Genomic DNA, 21,211 nt, shown 5'->3' with positions numbered 1-21,211 from the left:
AGTTGAAACAAAAACGACAGATAGTCGAATCAATCATTGAAAGGATTTTATGTAATTGAGCAAATTAAATCCAAAAGATTGGTATATTATGTCTTTGTTAAATGTTTTTTTTTTCTTTTCTAGATCTTAATTTTAGGATTTGTTTCATGGATCAATATTCTTTTGGCATCGAGATAATTTGTTTGGTTTCCTGATTTCATGAGTTTTAAAAAGAAAGATTGTGTTGCAGAAGATGGGAATTATCCTGGTTGGCTTGCTATTGTGATTGATCCGGCATTGGGAAGCTCCTAAAAAGGTTCTGAGCATGTTCGTAAATTAATGGAACTACTTGTGTTATTTTCTTTGCCTACTCCGGGACTGGAAGAGATAGGTATATTACTTGATATTTTGATTTTCGTTGCAAACTTAGTTTTCGGAAGCTTGGAGCCCATAGTTTTCCCCATATTTTAGCGATTTGATTATCCGACACCCATGTTATTATTTTGGACAGGTATTGTGGATGATTTTTATGCCGTATTTATGGCTTGCAAGCAGTCGTTGTCATCTTTGTTTTCCTAGATGAGTGCGTACATGAAGGAGCTTGAATATGTTGTCTTGTGACATTTGATCATTGTGAGTTTCTCCTCTTCATTTAATAGTACCTTATTTGATGTGTTCACACCCGAATGCCTAATACATTGACCAATGAAGGTGAGTTTCAAAGTTGCACTAATCAATTCATAAATCTCTTCCAGAGTTCTGCCGAGTTAGTTTGGTTTTAATTCCAGATCAAAGGATTTTACTCAAGCATCTCCATTAAATATTAACTTGAAATAGTGTGTTTCTTCTTTCGTGTGTGTATATATATAAGAATATGTGATTAACTATAAAAAACGATAATTTTCCTTTTAAAATCATGTATGCTATTTGTACTATATATAGGAGACTAGGTTGGAAGCCACGAGAGCCACTTGGATGCTATGTTAATATGAGAGATTTTGACTACTCTAGCCATTCCTGGACATGATCTGATGCTAAATGAAGAAGTTCGACGTTTCCGTGCATTTTCGGACAATAGAAACACACCATTTCTCCTCCCGACTCAAGAAAGGTTAGTGAATCAGAAGAGTCGTTTTACTTCTGCTCTTTTTATTACAGATAGATGGGGTTATGGTGGATTTCTGAATATTAATAGGGAAGCTGATCTAAGCCAGGAGAAAAGACACATTTTATGTAATTATTTTTTTTTTGTAGTAAATTCAGGTGTTATATCAATACCCATATTGTAGCTAAAAATTTATTTTTTTGATGCAGGCTCACTTGCCTCTTGTCTGGATCCTAGCATCGTTCTCGAAGTTCTGGATTTAGTGTTATCACCAGAGGTAACTTAATTCTTTTATTTAGATTTATTTCAAAGTGATGTAAACTAATTGTGTTATTGGAGGATCTGATTGGTTATGTTAATTTTTGTGTGAGTTTTGAAACACTTCATAGTGGATCATTACGTGTCATTATAGTGGACAACATAATATCAACACTTTGATTTCATAATTATCCTTATCTTTTCTTTGTCTTTTCACCTACCTAATAATAGTTATCCCTGATTTTTATTTCTATTTTCAATTGCTAGTGTGCACCTACTTGTGCACGTATCGATTCTTATGTGTACATAATTGTACACGTTGATTCTTAATTGTACACAGTTGTACACTTGTTGATTTTCATGAGTATTGTTCCTTTCGTCCTGTTGGTTTCAATGATTATTCTTCATGTCAGTATTGTACAATACAACCATTATTCTTACCAGTTTTTGTATGTTGTGGATGAAGAATGGGACTTTACATCTTGTTTTGAAGCTACACCGTAGGACTTAGCTAAAATTACAACTAGGACAAGATGATATGTCGCACGTAAGTTTCATTTTGGCATTTTCCCCCGTCTCTTTTACAGTTTCATTAATATTTTAGTAGCAATATTTTATGATATGAAATTGAGATTATGAATGAACGATCATGTAATAAGTAACCATGTATTAGTAATGTATTGTCCGGAGAACAAGCATTTGAAAATTTGAATGCTAGATGTTAATTTAGGAGGTATAAGACTAACAAGTTGTTAGGACACAACAAGGTGTACTTGATTGATTGATAACCAACTGGCATTAGCCCAATTGGCCAGGGGTTGGGCTCCCAACCTATAGGTTGCGGGTTCAATTCCCGCACTGATCGACTCAAAAAAAAAAGGTGTACTTGATTGTACACTTGTTCATGGTGATGACTTAAGAGAGGAAATGACTTGTTCATTCGTATAAGATGTGCACATTATTATACACCGCAATTTCACTTGGTGATGAATGGAGAAAGCAAATGATAATCTTCATTTTGGATTATGAATGCTAGATTTTGTTAGGTTTTTATAGATGTGTACATTTTTGTACACTAGTATGCTCAGTGATGAATGGATCCCTAGGTTTATAGGTGTGTACATAGTTGTACATCATTGTGATATCTCAATAATATATGTCATGTTTTGTGGGGTGGATGTTAGATTGTTGTAGATATATACATAGTTGTACACCATTCTCATGTGTACATATTTGTACACCATTTTGGATATGGAGTTGAGTTAAATAGTTAGTCTAGGAAAACCTGAGAAATGTCATGTGTACCCTATTTGGCAGCGGTACACCTTGTAAGAAGTTGACTGTCATTTTTCACGTGTATGTACTCCTAGTTTCCGACCTTATGGATTTGCTTTTCTTCTTTTTTTTCTTCCCTTTTTTTCTTCTTGTTTTTGTTGTTTTATGCTTATTACTTTTACTTTTGACTTTTTTCTTCCCTTCAGATTATGCTCTGGAAGGAAGTGAAGGCACAACATTGCAAGTATATTAAACGTTTCCTACTGTCTAATAAGAAGATACATCAATTTTCAACTCTACTTAAGGATCCTTGTTGGTCACTAGCTCATCTGACATGGATGACTCTTGAGCTTTACCCACATCTATCATTCCTGAATTTTCTTTTTTACTTATCAAAGGTGGATTCCACCATAAGAAGATTAAGTTTCTTCCGGAGTACCCATTCAAACCACCAGGCATCAGGTATTATTTAAGAACAACACAAGCAGAGAAAAAAACATGCCAGAAGGGAGGAGAGATTAGCTCAGGTAAGACGATGCATTTAGTTCAATTTAACTTCTTACCTACCTAATAATAATTATCCTTATTTTTTTTTATCATTTTCTTAATGGCTTAGTTGTGTACATGTCGATTTTTAATGTGTACATAATCGTACACGTCGATTTTTTAATTTGTACGTAATTGTACACGTCGATTATTAATGTGTATATAATTGAATGATCTCATATAGACTGATATGACCGTATTCGACATCAGAAACTTTCATTTATGGACATTAGAAACTGCTAGTTTTGTCAAGTCGAGTCAGTTCTACTTCTTTGTTTGCCACTCAAGTGGGCTTCCATAATTTCTGTATTGCAGAACACTGTCTTCATACATTTCTCTAAAACTTCTAATACGCATACATGGAAATGAAAAATGATCTCACACTCTTTGTATACGAGCCCGTAGTATATATACTCTGCAAACGATTTTGTCACATCCTTGATGAATCAGGTAGTCATGCTTAATATGTCATCAAAGTTTAAGATAATTCATTAGGTGGTGGTATGGGAAATTGCAACCTCCAATCCAAGAGATGCATTTAATGTATTTTTTTTTGTATGTGTACATGATATGTGTTGACAATCTCCTATTCAAGAATGAAATGATAAAGTTTTGCATGAAAATGAATGGAGGTGCCACCACATCTTTATGGGTAAACACTGCTTTACTTGTTTGTATAACTAAGTGGATATGTTTAGTTTTAATCACCTAGACTTACTAAGTCTAGAATGATCATTTTGCTGCATGTTTTATAAGGGTATACATATTAGTGCACCAGTGGAATTCTCATGAAAAAGTAGGCTTGTGTGTGGTTTTGAATGGTCAGTTTTATGCATGTTTTGCAGGGGGTGTACACATTGATGCACCAGTATATTTTACATGTAAAAGTAGGTTTTTGTATGGTTATGGAGGATCGATTTTAGGCATGTTTCGCATGAGTGAATATATTGGTGCACTAATGTAATTCTCATGAAAAAGCAGGCTTGTGTGGGTGTATGAATGATCGATTTCATGCATATTTTTTTGGTAGGTATTTAATAGTAGTGCATGTGAAAAAATGACTCCATAAGCTTATGTAAGTTCTGTGTATGTTTACTTTTTTGTACGCATTGGATAGGATAAAGAAAATTATTTTTTTATACATGAAAATTATAGTCATATGGGTACTCTTTTCGCATGTCTCAGAAAGAGCGTTAGTGGTGCTTAGGTGGACGAATCTAGTTGTATATGTTGTACAACTGGTGCACCTTGTGGTCCTTGTCTTGTCTTTGGATTTTTTGGATTTTTGTAGATGTGTAAAATGTACATTATACATGTCTGTACTCCAGTGTAAACTAAGATTTTTAAAAAAAATGAGAATTATATAGTCATATGGGTACTCTTTTTATAGCTCTCGGAAAGAACTTTCTGAATATATAAAGTTCGCGAATTTCGGATAAACGGTTAAAAAGATAAATTGTTTTTTAATTAGTTTTATATTATTTAAAACGGATGACATCATAAGTTATTTTGGACTAAACTGTAAATATTTAGACTAAATTGTAAATCAACAAGGTTATATATGTTTTTTTATATTTTAAATAACTTTTGAATTAAATTGTACCTAATTGAATGGGTGTGGACTAACTAGTATATTTGGATGGGATTTTGGCCTAAACCGTATTTTTCCCTTCATTTTTCTCCTCACTGACGCCTCTGCACCAAGTTCTCACGCAGGCAAGCCATGGGACCAAAGGTCGTATTCGACTGGTTAGGGAAGAATTTCGGAACTGAAAATAATATGGAACAGGTGGTCCTTTTGGTAAAAAGTTGAGTTTTGTTTATGGCCGGAAGTACAGAGATCAAGAAGAGCTGGCTGCCATTAGCTTTCGCTGATGAATGAAGGAGATTGAAGTGCTCCTCCAGAGTTACATTGGATCAGAAATGTTGGGTTTTAGGTTGAGTTTGAATTTGATTCAAGTTAGAAGTTTGGGTCTGTGTTGAATGTGGATTATATACAGGGAAGAAGAAGCACCTCCTGCCATCGATGTTTGGTGTTGATTGAGATCGTTTTTAGTGTCCTGTATGAATAAGAATTGATGGGTTCTTACCCATTTCGATATTGCAGGTCGAAAGAGAGTTAACGTAACAGCAGGTTCATGTCTCCATCACCAACTCAGTAATGCACACTATCTGTTTGTAAAATGGCCTGACTGGCTGACCAGTTTCCTTGCAGCTCTTGTTGCTCACTGCACAGAGTCTTTCGCCTCCAGTTAGCTAGATGTTCGTGGGTCTTTGACAAGAATGAGTACAGGGTTTCAACGTGGTCTAAGTTAACGCAAGAAGAAATCAGAGTTTGGGTTGTATTTGGACTCAACATAAATTTAAGAGCCTAATAGGAGAACGTAACTGGCAACACGGATTTGTGAAAGAATGGGTTAGTCTTGGGCAGAGTTTGTGAATGTGAAACAGCCGAAAGGAGAGGAGTTGCTGCCATGGGTCAGGGACATGTTTGGAGAAATACGACTTGGATTTGCCGGAAACAATCCAACACGGAGTCTGGGCACGGACTTTGAAACAGCAAATTCAAAATCAATTAAGCAAACCCAAAACAAACAGCAGATGGACTGGTGGAATGGTGTTGTTGCGGCGAACATATGGAGTGGTACCGTAAACGGCAGGTGTGAATGCGTGCTGCTGTTGGCGATGGAATGGTGATGGTGGAGTAGGAGCTGCTGCTGGCTTGGTGCTGCAGTGAAGATCTAAGAACTGGTGCTGCTGTAGTTGGTGAGCTGGTGGAGATGCAGATGGTATGCAGGTGGTGTTGTGAACTGCAGTCTGGTGGTGGGATGCTGTTGTCGTGGAGATGGATATGGATTGAAACGATGTTCTGGATCTGACTGCAGGTGATGTAGTGGTGGTATGTGAAGGTGGTTGTGGTGGTGGTGGTGGTATGCAGTGAATGGATGGATGATGGAGATGATGGGTGTATGCAGGTGGTATAAGAAGGTGGTGATGGAAGAGTTTGGAGAGGAGCAGAGAGCTCCTCTCTGCGGAGGTGAAAACAGGGTTGTGGTGGTGGTACGCAGTGAATGGATGGATGATGGAGATGATGGGTGTATGCAGGTGGTATGAGAAGGTGGTGATGGAAGAGTTTGGAGAGGAGCAGAGAGCTCCTCTCTGCGGAGGTGAAAACAGTCGCAGAGGGGGTATGGGATGATTCTTTTCTGTAGCTTCTTTCCAAGCTTTTATAGCTCAGGTTCTTGCCGCGAACTTGTATCCCACGTAAACCCAGTTTCCTAATTCTCAGCTTCTTAACAAGTCTCAATCTACGGCAACAATTCAATCTTACTTCCCTGAGGCAAATCCAAGTCAGTAAAGCATTCGTGCCCAGACTCCGTGTTGTTTCCGGTTTCTAACTGTGCTTATGACCATGAATTCTTTGCAGGGTGTTTGAGTGGCCAATCAAATAACTTGTTTGCGATATAATGCTAGATTATTGAATCGTAATCCGTAATTGTTATGGTGATTTAATCATAAGTAGCGAAACATTAACGTTGCAATGGGATGTTGTGGATTTTGATGTGTATTTGACAACCCTAAGTTAACATGTCGAACTTACGAGCATGTGGTTAGGATCAATCCGACTCACAGAACATATTGGTTAGTTAAGTTACACTAGAGAGCTTATTCAAAGTGGCTTGATTGACTAGACATGAGTAGAGAACTTATACTACAAAGTGACTTTGGAGTTTAATGGACTTGTTGAACTTATAACTTGTTTAGGATTGTTAGTAAACGTATTTTGAAGAAAATTCATGTTTACCAGCGGAGAAAGACCCATAATCATTCTCATCCTCATTGTCCACATTCATATTCGCTTTGTAGCTTTTTGCATTATTCATATTTTTAGAAATTAAATCGACAACTTTAGCTCAACTCTCCCTTATGAACGAACCTGCTTATCCTTGTGCTACTTGTTAGTGTAAGAAGAGTAAGGAATATATTTTTTGTGAATTTGACACCTCATCATTTGGAAGTATGCGTACCCGTTTGCATACTGGCAAAACCAAAACTCGGACCGGGTACTTAAGTATGCGTACCCGTTTGCACACTTGAGTGGTTAAAGTTCTTAAATCGGTTTGTTCATGAACTAATACATTTTTATATATTAAGATATTAAGGAACACATTCTTTGCAAACCGTGGCTATAATTTTCGTGAATTGATTCAAGTGAATCAAACCGTTTTTACTTCAATTGTGTTCTTGTATACTTCTATGAGAATATATCAATTGAACAACTCTATAACTAGTTTCATTTGAGTCATTTGAATTATTTGTGGTTAAGATGAATAAGGTTGATATGAGAGTGTCCATATAGCTAACCTCGGTTAACTACTGTTGAGCCAACATAGTGTACACGTTTAGATACGGTTACTCAAACCTAAATAAGGGTACATTTCATTTGTGTATAACAAGCTAAGTTCGATCTAACGGTGAATATTGAATGCTTTGTTACCAAGGTAACTTAGATTACAAACCTTGATTTTCATCCAACGGTGAATATTGAATGCTTTGTTAGCAAGGTAACTTAGATTGCAAACCCTGATTTGAAAACTATATAAGGAGAACTCTAGCAACAGGGAAACCTAATCCCCACACCTCCTGTGTGATACTAGTTGCGACTAGAGTCGATTCTCCTTTAACCTTAGGTTTTTCATGAAACCCTTTAGGTTAACGACTTAAAGACTTCATTGAGATTGTGAAGCCAGACCCAACTATTTTCTCTGTGTTGCGTGTTCTGATCTTAGTTCTACTATCGTGATTGAGTATTATCTTTGCTAAGATTTGCTTGAGATTTATCTCCGATAGGTAAGATTAAAAGTAGTCACAAACATCTTCGTCTCATCGTTTATGATTCCACAATATCTTGTTTCACTACCATACGGTTAAGATTATTGTGAGGTGATTGATAATACTAGGCTGTTCTTCGGGAAAATAAGTTTGGTTTATCGATTGGTTCATGTTCACCTTGATTTATCAAAAGACGGACCAAAACTCATAGCTTTATCTGTGGGAGACAGATTTATCTATCATCATAGATTTTTCTGTGTGATACAGATTTGTTTATCAAGTCTTCGACTTTGGGTCGTAGCAACTCTTGGTTGTGGGTGAGATCAGCTAAGGGAATCAAGTGCGTCGAATCCTGCTGGGGCTCAGCGACGTAAGGAGCGCAACTGTACCTTGATCAGTGTGAGATTGATTAGGGCCCAACTACATTCCAGTCCGAAGTTCATTGGTAGTAGGATAGTGTATGTAGCGGCTTAATACAGTGTGGTGTTCAAAGCTGGACTGGTCCCGGGGTTTTCTGCATTTGCAGTTTTACCCGTTAACAAAATTCTGGTGTCTGTATTATTTCTTTTCCGCATTATATTTTGTTGTATAATGGAAATATCACAAGTTGTGCGTTAAGATCAATCAATTAGATAATCCAACCTTTGGTTGTTGATATAAATTGATTGATACTTTAACATTGGTCTTTGGTACCGTTGAAGTTATTTCTCTTATTCAATCGGGCTCGCAAATTCCTATTTGCTGATTGCAGATTGAATTGAGAAATTGAGATATAAACTCTTTGATATACTTTTCTCTAGATTGAGTCTGATTGTCTAGTTGATTCTCTTGAAAGTATATTGGAGTTTGTTTAGTTAGATTACCGAACGAAATATTGGGTGTGGTTGTTAGACCCCCGCTTTTTCAAGACCAATGGACCCGGACATGAGGAAGTTGTCGATGCTCTTTTATAATAACACGAGATCCCACTACTTGTATATAACTAACTTCAAATAATCCTTCCTTGTCAGTCGAAGGAAATATAGTCTACGGTAAAAGGTCTTGTTCTACCTTCTTCTTCAATTGAGACACATAAAATACATGATAGATTTTAGAAGAATAAGGTAAATCGTAGTTTGTATGTTATTCCATTTATCCTCTCTAACACCTGGTAAGGACCAAAAAAATTCGCGGTGAGCTTCAAATTTTTCCATAAATAGACAGATGGTTGTCGATATGGTTGTGAACTTAAATTAATATACTGAAACCCTCTCCATGAATGATATCTCTAGTCTCATTGTGTCCGCTTACTGCTTGATATGATGATGAGCCTCCAACAGATTGTGCTTCAAAACCTCTGTCATAACTCCTCTTTATTGAATATAGTCTTTAGCAACAGAATTGCTGATAATTTTTGAAGTGTGTAACCCAAATTATGGGGCGCATAACCATATAATGCATGAAAAGGTATTATCTTTAAAATAGTATGATATGTGGTGCGCAACCACTACTCTGCTAGGGATGACTATGAAATCTATTTCACAGCACAGTGGCTACACATACAACGCAAGTACGACCCCAAACAAGCATTAACATGTGATGTCTGACCATCAGTTTGCGGATGGTAAGACTACTTAAATGGAAAAAAAATTCTTATGGTTTTGAATAATTCACAATTCAAATTCTCACAGTTTTGAATAATTCACGATTCAATCCACTATAGAATAATATATATACATGTCAAAAACAATGGTAGCTAGGACACCATGTAGCTTAAGAATGGTGTTAATGAAAATTTTTGCTACAAAGTGAGCTGTATAGGGGTTGTTTAAGACGGAGAACTGTTTATACTTGGTAAAACAATTTATAACAATAAAACTAAATCACCTTTTTACCCTTTGATCTAGGTAAACCAGTAATAAAATCGATACTCACATGTTTCCAAGCTTGATCAGGAATGAGGAGTGGTTGGAGTATCCCTGATGGTGATGTATGTCACACATTGTATTGCTAACAAATGTCACAATTCCTAATAAAGTCCTTTAGATACCTTTTTATACCATGGCAATAAAAGTAAGACTTGGCTCGTTGATAACTTGCTTGTTGTTTGTACCCTATTAAAATAGTGTACGTGCGTGCCGCACAAGCTATTAAATAGCGTCAACCCGTGGGTTTATTGAGGAAACCCACAAGGCTTATTGAGGAAGCCCAGACCAGACTTATTGAGGAAGTCCGGAGGTTTATTGAGGAAACCAACCCGTGGGTTTATTGAGGAAACCAACCCGTGGGTTTATTGAGGAAACCCACAGGGCTTATTGAGGAATCCCAGACCGGACTTATTGAGGAAGTCCGGAGGTTTATTGAGGAAACCAACCCGTGGGTTTATTGAGGAAACCCACAGGGCTTATTGAAGAACCCCAGATCGGACTTATTGAGGAACTCCGGAGCTTTATTGAGGAAACCAACTCGTGGGTTTATTGAGGAAACCCACAGGGCTTATTGAGGAAGCCCAGATCGGACTTATTGAGGCAGCCCGGAGGTTTATTGAGGAAACCAACCCGTGGGTTTATTGAGGAAACCCACAGGGCTTATTGAGGAATCCCAAACCGGACTTATTGAGGAAGTCCAGAGGTTTATTGAGGAAACAAACCTGTGGGTTTATTGAGGAAACCCACGGGGCTTATTGAGGAATCCCGGACCGGACTTATTGAGGAAGTCCGGAGGTTTATTGAGGAAACCAACCCGTGGATTTATTGAGGAAACCCACAGGGCTTATTGAGGAAGCTCAGACCGGACTTATTGAGGAAGTCCGGTGGTTTATTGAGGAAACCAACCCGTGGGTTTATTGAGGAAATCCACAGGGCTTATTAAGGAAGCCCAGACCGGACTTATTGATGAAGTCCGGAGGTTTATTGAGGAAACCAACTCGTGGGTTTATTGAGGAAAACCACAGGTCTTATTGAGGAAGCCCAATACGGTTTATTGTGGAAACCAGTGGGTTTATTGAGGAAACCCACATGGCTTATATAGAAGTCCAAAAGATTTATTTGGAAATCATTTTGGGATAGACACAAATCTTGGGAAAGATTTATTTGGAAATCATTTTGAGATAGACACAAATCTTGGGAGATAGATAAAAATCTTCCAAGATAGATACAAATCTTATGAAGATATACAAAGATCTTTCAAGATAAACTCAAATCATGTGAAGATATACAAGAATCTCTCAAGATAGACATGGATCTTCAAGGATAGACACAAATAAGGATAAGTACAAATCCAGGTGGTTATTTTGGATAACTACAAATCCAGGGTTATTATGGAACCAGATTAGGGTTTTTTGCTTATAAATAGAAGCCAAAATCCAACTCCAAAGGGAGGGAATTCTGGGTTAGCTAACCATACCACAACTATTGTAATCTCATATCAATACAATATTTCTCCCTACGGGGATTCATTCGTGGACATAGGCATCAATGGCCGAACTACGTTAAATTCTTTGTGTCTATTATCTTTTATGTGTTTTTAGCCCTAATTTCACATCAAATCATCATCACAATCGTGTTTTGTGCCTAGAATTTATTTTGGGTACGAACATTGGCGCCGACTAAGGGGACGTGAGCAGCAATCGTGTTCCTCCATTGAGAATTGTTTTTCAAGCGTTTTTGAAAATTAGGGTTTTAGAAATGTTGTGAAGAAAAGTTGCAGAAAGTCTCCAAAACATTACGAAGAAACAGTTGCAGAAAGTCTCAAAAACGTTATGAATAAAAGGTTGCAGAAAATCTCAGAAAAGTCGCGATCTAAAATTGAAGAAAGTCTCGGAAACGTCGTGATCCAGAGTTGAGTAAACGGCAACAAAGGTGCAACGTCGTGATCCAGAGTTGAGTAAACGGCAACAAAGATGCCTGCGCAAGATCGAAATAGCTGGGCAATTTATGTGCCTAGTTAGGAACAGGAGCTACCTGCATTCGAATTAGGTAATTCTCTGAAATCAAAGTCTAGTTATTATTAACTTAATTCAGACATTAGAGTTTCATGAGAAGGATGGAAAAGTGATTAGAAGGTTTTTCACTTAAAGTGGAAAACAAATAAATATGAAAAAATAAAGTGACAGTTGGGCACCAACTCCAAAATCCGATCGAACAGTGCCAACAAGGAGCACATCTGCAAAAGAAAACATTAACAGTGCAACGAAGAGCACATTTACCAAAGCATGAAAGTGGGACATCAAGATCCTAAAGAAGCCTACAGAGAATGGAGAAATAATTTCTAAAATATTAACTACTTGTCACGATCCTTTGGTTCTTCATCTCCAGAAGGGTCGTATGGTTCCTCATCACTGCAAGAATCATTGGCATGCCCTCCATACCCATGAGCTCGAGCGCGTCTGAGACGAGTACGAATACGATCACGCTGTCCGTGCATGACCTCCAGAGCTTCATCAACCTCAACATTTTTAATCTCGAGAGCACCAAGATGATCTTTAAGCCTTGCGTTGTCATATTGATAATTCTACAATGCAAGCTCCTGGATCCTTTCCCGGTTGGCTATGGACTCTGAACAAAGTTGTTCAGTTCGTTGAAGGAGGGAAAACCCCTGAAAATAACAAGGAGTCGTAGGATTGATTGTCAGCAGGCGACATATGCCCGATTTGACGATTCCACGAGCAACATCAACATCGGGATCACTCACGGCAGAGTCCCTATAATGATAACAGAGCTGCTTGGCTTATATACATTATAGGAAGAAAGGAGCCATCGGTGCTAGGGAGACGAGGAAGGGGTGACGGCATGCGGGGTGAAGTTGCTAGAGTATATTGAGGTGAACGAAGGATTTCTTCAAATTTATCATCACTTCTAACGACAGTAAGAGGAACTTTCATCTCAGGTGATGCTTTTGCAATGGAAGAATTGAAAACGTTCGTAGTTGTTGCACTTAAAATATTAGAGAAGGCCTCCCACCCATGCGCATTCCAGGAATACGTCGCAAAGGACCAACGTTGTTGGAAGCACCTGTAAGATATTATTCAAATCAAAGCAAAAATATGATATCGTCTGCGTGCGCCGTAAACAGGACACAATTGCAAGTTAAGTATTCTGACAAGTAAAGGCTAGATTTCTTTCTAAAAGAATGAATATATGGATATATCTAGTAAAGGGATATATATGTATATGCTAGGAACCAGGGAATTACTAAAGCTATGGTTTTTGTGTTGTCTGACAACTTCCAATGAGGAGAAGATGGAAACAACTAATTAATCAAGATGAGGATTAAAGAGAATCCATTAGGCTCGTGAAAGTTTTCTTACCCTGGAAAGAAAAATAATATAGATTAAGAGTTTGATAAGATGTAGAACTTGGAGTCTCAGAGGGTGCCAACTTCTTATTTTCATAAGGAGCCGAATTCCTAGTTTCATAAGGATTCGAATTCTTACCCAGCATTGCGGTTGTCGCTGACTGAACACGGTAGGACCTCATAGCCGCGATGAAAGTGAGACATATCATCAAAATGCTGGCATCAAACCAAGCTAGTCATTTATGGAGGATAAGACATAAGACCCACATTGGGTTCATGAAAAAGCGTGTCTTTTGTATAGGCAGTATCGTAAGAGATTAGCACATGGGCTTATGACTGGAAGTGTTATAATGACTAACACGTGGGACATTAGTCAAGATGGTTCAATGCATGTTTGATACTACGGATTATTAAGCCAAGCTTGAGAGACATCCATACGACAGGCTGGCCAAGGCCACGAAAGGTTGTTAAACAGTCCGGGGGCGAAATAGAACGAGCCGCGATGATTAATTTTTTATTTATTTATTTTCTTTCTTGAGGGCATCCAGCAAGAGAAATCATGATGGACCCGAAAACTGAGCCCAAAACCATCTAGAAAGTGAGGATTGGATATACTGGATCCATTTCCCGCCTAACATAGGGACGTCTTTACAATTTGGACATCTCTACAGATAATAAGGGCGGCTAAAGTGTGGCCAAGCAAGCATTCAAAACCAACTTGTTTAAAGAAGTCAAACAATAGAAGACATCTTTTTCAGTAGCATGGCAAGTAATGGGGGCGGCTAAAGTTGAAGGAACAATGGCCTGGGGAGGTAAGTCTTCACCGAAGTAGCTGGGCAATTAACGTTCCTGGTTAGCTACTGGTGGTACATGCATTCGAACAACTGGAAAACAGATAAATAAAATGCTATTCTATGAAAGAGAAACAACAAAGTGGCTGGTCACCAACTCCATGTCAAAACAAGAAAGTGCTAACAGAGAGCACATCTACACGTCAAGCCTCACATGCCGGTACGTGCGTAAATTTATATAAGAAATTTTTTAGTACATTATTGGTACTTCAAACGTGTTTCCAGTGTGCTAGGTACTTGCAGTATGAGGGTACATGGAAATTTTAAGTATAATTGTTATACTTAGAAATGTTGACATAAATCCGGGCGCATTCTGAAAAGTTAGCAAAGCTAAATTCGCGGCAAGATGATCAGAAAAGTAACGGGATCATCGTAGGCACACTGCGACGGACAGTCGGGATTATACTCTTCTTAATTATTCAACAAGTTGAGAATTAAGAGGGGGCGATGTTTGTACCCTATTAAAATAGTGTACGTGCGTGCCGCACAAGCTATTTAATAGCGTCAACCCGTGGGTTTATTGAGGAAACCCACAAGGCTTATTGAGGAAGCCCAAAAGACTTATTTGGAAGTCATTTTGGGATAGACACAAATCTTTAGAGATAGATAAGAATCTTCCAAGATAGATACAAATCTTATGAAGATATACAAAAATCTTTCAAGATAAACTCAAATTATGTGAAGATATACAAGAATCTCTCAAGATAGACATGGATCTTCAAGGATAGGCACAAATAAGGATAAGTAAAAATCCAGGTGGTTATTTTGGATAACTACAAATCGAGGGTTATTATGGAACCAAATTGGGTTTTTTGCTTATAAATAGAAGCCAAAATCCAACTCAAAGGGGAGGGAATTCTGGGTTAGCTAACCATACCACAACTATTGTAATCTCATATCAGTACAATATTTCTCCCTACGGGGATTCATCCGTGGACGTAGGCATCAATGGCCGAACCACGTTAAATTCTTTGTGTCTATTTATCTTTTATGTGTTTTTAGGCCTAATTTCACATCAAATCATCATCACAATCGTGTTTTGTGCCTAGAATTTATTTTGGGTACGAACACTTGCATTCCATAACAGCCACCAACAAACGAAGAATTAATGTATCGTTATAAGAATCGTCTGCCTAACATCAACAGACTTTCCTATGTAAATCTTGCCATGAAACTTGAGAATATCACTGTTCGAGTTATCACTTGAAACTAGAAATTTGGAAATCCAGTTATGTGCCAACGCATCTCCTTCATAACTAGCTTGAACTTTTGTCGACCAAGTCGGTTTTGTTGCTGATAATGTGGAACATGAAACTCTGGGAAAGGCATCAACAACAAGTGACTTTCAGATCCTTTCTTGTAGTGCAGTGTGTTGTGATAACCCACTAATTTCGTCAGCCATTTTTATTGGGGTATGCAATCTATGTTCCATAAAACATTTAATACTGAAGTTCGTAAAGTTCTTAGAATAGCTTCCAAGCAAGTAAGATCTCCATTTAATGACAACCATCACTATTGCCTGTAATTCTTTCTCGTATGTGGATAAGGACTTAAACCACAAACCCATCACCTTACTAAAGAAAGCAATGGGACTAGCTTCTTACATTAAAATTGCTCTTACTCCACCCTCACTAGCATCAATTTCTACTTTGAATTCGTTTGGGAAGTTAGACTTAAGAAAATGGGCATTTATTGAAAATATTTTTACATGAAAGAGTTTATTATCGACAAATATATTCACTTGTGATGAATGGCAAAATTGTTAGTATATATGTTCTTTTTACGGAAATAAATATATTTTTTCTTTGGAATTGTCACCGAAAGTATGGATGACAACAAAAACTTGTCGTCATTTCTTCTGTGGCCAATGATTTGTTCAGCGAGAATTTTTCTAGTCATGAATTTTACTTATACTAACGATGGTAAATACCTGTCGCAAAAATAATAATTTGCAACCACTATTTTGTTTTCTCGTTAAATGTATATAAGGTGACCGTATGCAACATGCGTTAAATTTTTTTAACTGCTACGAGACGAGACTTTGTCGCCATAGTGTTTTGGCATCTAAAATACTTCGCCACAATATAACTTCAGGCGAGAAATAAAATGTTAATGCTAGCGTGATTTTTTTGCCACAAACAAGACTAGTCGCTGGAAAGAATACTTATAGTGATCAAATTTTGGAGACAACAAAAGTTTTCCAATGACAAAATAACTTGTTTTAGGATTACTTATATGTTAGAGACAAAAAATAGTTATCAGTGAAAAATAGATTTACAATGACAAAAATTTTAGCCTTTAAAAAGATAAAAGATGCGTGATAAATAAAATTTTATGAATCTAATTGTATTTTCACCTCCAAAGATCATATATATATATATATATATTAAAGAATATGTCGGGGATCTATAAACGGATCAACCTTTAAATATTTACAGATTGTATGATAACTTATACACATGAATTTCCAAAGAATTTATATATTTATAAACCACATGAACTAAAAAACAAAATCTTAAAAATAATTTAATCAAACTATTAATAACCAAAAGTCGTAAATTACTTATTTGGTTAGAGCATTAGAATGAATATGTAAAATAACAATGAATATTTGGTTTTAAGTGAAATAGTCGTAACGAATTATTATTCTATATCCGAGTCATCTTCCACTGACACAATCTCCTCAGGCTCATCCACTACTATATCATTGTTAAACAATGTATCGTCTGCAATTTTGAGCTATCATTCTAAAACCCAAACATTTTGCAATCTCTGACCCAATTGGGAAAACAAGAAAGTATTATATTTTCCGGATTTAACCTGGAATCTAAAGAGGAATAGATATCATTGCATCAGAATACTACCAGAATTCCAATGTGCCGAGACTACCAATGCCAATGCTAGCAGAATTCCATCAGACTCTCTACGTCTATGGTATACAAAGCATTACTATGTGTCTCATTAGACACTTTATGCTTCATTCACCAAAGTAACGAGTCTTATGAGGCATGCTGAAATAATCACCGAGAAACATGCTAAACTCATCAATATGTTAAGAATAACAGTGTAACTAGGTCAACAATTGACCAAATAAATATACATCTATACAATAGACTTCATCATGATCTAGACGTCAATTGTAACACCCCGAGTTCAGGACCAGGGTCAAACCCACATGGAGATCCAAACTCGAAGCGTTACGGGTCAGAAAGAGGCTAGAAAGTTTTTATTTATTTTTATAATTATTTCACTAAGCATAAATAATTATTTTTATACATGATTATAATTAATTATAATAATACATTAACAACATTCTCAACAAAATATTAAAATCAAATTACATATCAAATGATAATAAAAACAACTCGGTCAACAATCTCATAGGAAATAAGAGTCTAAAATCTATTAGCCTCAAAAAGGTGTATTTATACACATATGTCAAAAGTTAATTATTACCCTTTTTAATGTCATTAATAAAAATAAATTATCTTTTTAAGTCCATGCATATATTCAAGTCTCCGATAAGAAGTTTCTAGTACACAACACGAAGGAATGGAAGGACTTCTCAATTTCCATTCTATGTAAATTAATTAATATATTAAAATAGTAATCATTATTATTTATTTATTTCACAAGCATTATCTCTATTAAATGTTCAAAAACAACATTATTAGAGCTTCTCCAATGGTGAATGTAAATATTTTACATGTGACATCACTTCTAAGACATCCTTTGAGTATAAAATCCTAATATTAGGAAAATAAAGTTTTATCTCCAACCCATAAAGTTTTCTATTATTTGTTTACTTATTTGTAGGCATACAATTAGTTCAAATCCTTTCCATTTTTATTTTTCAATGATTTTTATTAACAAAATTGTGACTAGGATGGGAAGACATCCTTTAAGTGAATGTGTAAGGAAGTTCCTTTATATACCTCTGAAAATACTAACGGTACCCCCATTAGTTAGTTATGGAAGTTAAAATTGGGTTAATATGAAAATTATAAAATTATTTGAAAATTTTGATATCAATACCCCTCCTAAAATAAAAGAAAGAGAAACAAAATCTTGTCATGTTCTTAAGCATTAAACTCTAAATCATGATATTAATCTTCTTCCTCTTTGTCATGTTCTTCAATTGTTGGTACGAAAAAAAAGAAATCAAATTCATGCTAAGATCCGGGAAACGTTCATTTAACAATCACAAAGAAGCAACATTTCACTCTGTCATTTCTTCAAACACCATTATTACCTTAAAATTCCAAATGAACAAAGAAACCTTGGACAGAAAATCCAGCTAACAAAAGGAACCCAAAATTTGATCTGCACCCTAGATTCATAAAATAATAATAAAAAAATATACCCTAATACGGTTATCATGACTCAAACTAGTTCTATTCAAACTAAAAAGAACCATCGACTCCAACTAATAGATAGGTTTGTTGATATCTAGAGGTCAACAGTAGATGATGGAACTTTGATATAACCAACACCAGTGATTGAACATAGTGCATTCGAAGTAAAACATCGTATGGTAACAATGTTGTTCTTCCTAAGATATTATTAAAAGAACATAGCATTTCCTTCCTGATCTTCCAATTTAAGGGGTATAAGAATTTCTGATGAGTTAGATAGATAAATGGTGGGGGTACATAGATAAAGGAGTATCAATAGTAGTTTTAGGGGGCATATAAAGGAACTCCCATGTCTAAAACTAGAGGCTCATCTAGAGGATGTCTAACTTTTTTTTACCACATCATCTTCACATCAATGGGTTGGAGATGATTTTTTATAAATATGGTCGTGGATCCTACGTGGATTAAGACTTTTTCCTTCACACATATTCCATTGGAGAGGCTCTCAGACTCCATGCATTTTCTTGACAAGTGCATGCATTAATATTAAAAGAAATAAGTACATACTTTAAATGTCATTCATGTTTGTTTTAAATTTCCTTACGTTAAAAATTGAAACGTTTCTTTTTCTTCTTTTTATTTCCTAAAACAAATCCAAAACCCTTTCTAATAAATTCATTTCATACTATAATTAGTCATCATGTGCCTATTAGAAAGGGTCTTGGATTTGTTTTAGGAAATAAAAAAAAGAAAAAGAACATACTAATTGTTGAATTATTGGAAATTTTTGATACGAATACCCCCATCTAAGAAATTGGTTAAATTAGTGAGTTATTCGTTTTATCATTGTCTTCGTAGATCGGTAGAGAAGAACATACTGGAAAAGCCTAATTATTTTGACCTTCAAAGATTCCTTCAACCCCGAAAACAACAACAAATACCCCCAGCATTCCACCGCAATTCTTTCATTCTTTATTACCATGTCCCATAAATATATTATTATTCTAATGACAAATATATTTTGACTATTTAATACATTTTTATTCGGGGAATTTTTTTTCTAGCCCAAATTTATTTTTTTAATATTAAAAACCCGTCATTAAAAATCTATATATAAGGAACCCATAATTATCTACAATAGGACTTATATTACAAAATTAACCTCTTACCCTACCAAAATTAATTCTATTTATTCAAAAAAAAATGGTTACGAAAAAAATGGTGATAATCCCTAGATTAACTCATTTGACTAAAACAACTCCCGTATTTAGGTTAATCTCAAAATTAACTCCTTTAACCTTCCTGTAATAACTCTCCTTTGACTTCCCTACAATAACTCCTTTAACTAACTCGTCTAACTCTCAAAATTTTCACTTTCTTATTTACCATGACTAACTACCAAATGAAAATTTTAACTTTCACTAATAAATGAAAATTTCAATTTTTACTCATAACAACATGAGGTGAAAATTATATCTTTCACCAATAAGTGAAAATTCAATTTTCACTCATAATAACGTGAGGTGAAAATTATTGTAAAATAGAGAAAGAGAGAAGGAGACACAAAGTAGAGGGGAAGAAGAATAGATAAATTCTATTCATCAGTATGAAATACAAAGGTTTAAGACTTTATTTATAGATTTTACATACTTGGTTCCCAAGTAATAGGGTTCCACTAAAGTGGGCATCTATATTATAAACTGTCGTTTATAACACTCCCCTATATGACCATTGTTTCTAAGCTAATTGCATCGTTAAAACCTTTGTCAGGAAAATCCAAAAGGGACAAAACCTGATCGAAGGGAAAAGAGTACAATTGTGAGAAAACTTAGAACAGAGTTGGATATGTATATGTTGCCTCGTTAAAACCTTGGAAAGGAAAAACCCAGTGGGATAAAACCTTGACGAAGGAAAAAGAGTACAACGTGATAGTCCAATTAAATACCTTTTATTACGATGCTCCCCTGATAAGTACTTCAGTTAGATCTTGGCTTGCAGATCTTCGAGTCGAGACTTCCCAATTTTGATCATCGAGTTTCTTGAATGTAGAAGATTGTTGTTCATTAGTGAAGAAAATTGCTCGTTCGTGAAGTCTTCTTTTGTGTTAGTCTTCTAATAGTAGTGTTCTCGAGTCTTCATGCTTCTTTAAATAGTTTGAGGACTTTTGTCTTGGATTGTTAGCTTCTCGGAGATGATTTGCAGAAGTAGTTGATGTAGTCTCTTCAACAAAGTGCCAAGATATGAATATCTTATCATACGTGAACAAAAATCGTATTTGTGAGAAGGAAATCCAATTTTTTAGGAGATGATTAAGTTGATTTGGTTTAATCAAATGTGGGCATCCACTAAACAACCAAAATTGATACAACTCCCCCTTGGATGACCATCATGTTGAATTAAATTGTCTCACTAAAACCTTGCCAATAAAACCCAATTGGACAAAATCTGGAAAAAGACCTCGGATGCCCTAAATCCCTTTTGTTGAAGATGAACTCAAAGCTATGCCGTGTTGAATCTCCGATGTTCTCGAATCTAGAATAACAAGCCATGAAACAACCAACAAAGATTGAACAAATCACCATCAAAATGAAGAAATAATCGCTCTCAACGCGAAGAAAAATCGCCCAAAAAGCGAAGACAAAATCACCCAAATGGTGAAGAAATGTGTCAAAAGACACCATAAATTAAAAAACAACATCTTATTTTATTAGAAAATCTATTAAAACTAAAGAAAA

Source organism: Papaver somniferum, chromosome 7 (assembly GCF_003573695.1).
Source record: "Papaver somniferum cultivar HN1 chromosome 7, ASM357369v1, whole genome shotgun sequence".
Taxonomy (NCBI): Eukaryota; Viridiplantae; Streptophyta; class Magnoliopsida; order Ranunculales; family Papaveraceae; genus Papaver; species Papaver somniferum.
Note: the sequence above shows the minus strand (reverse complement) of the source record.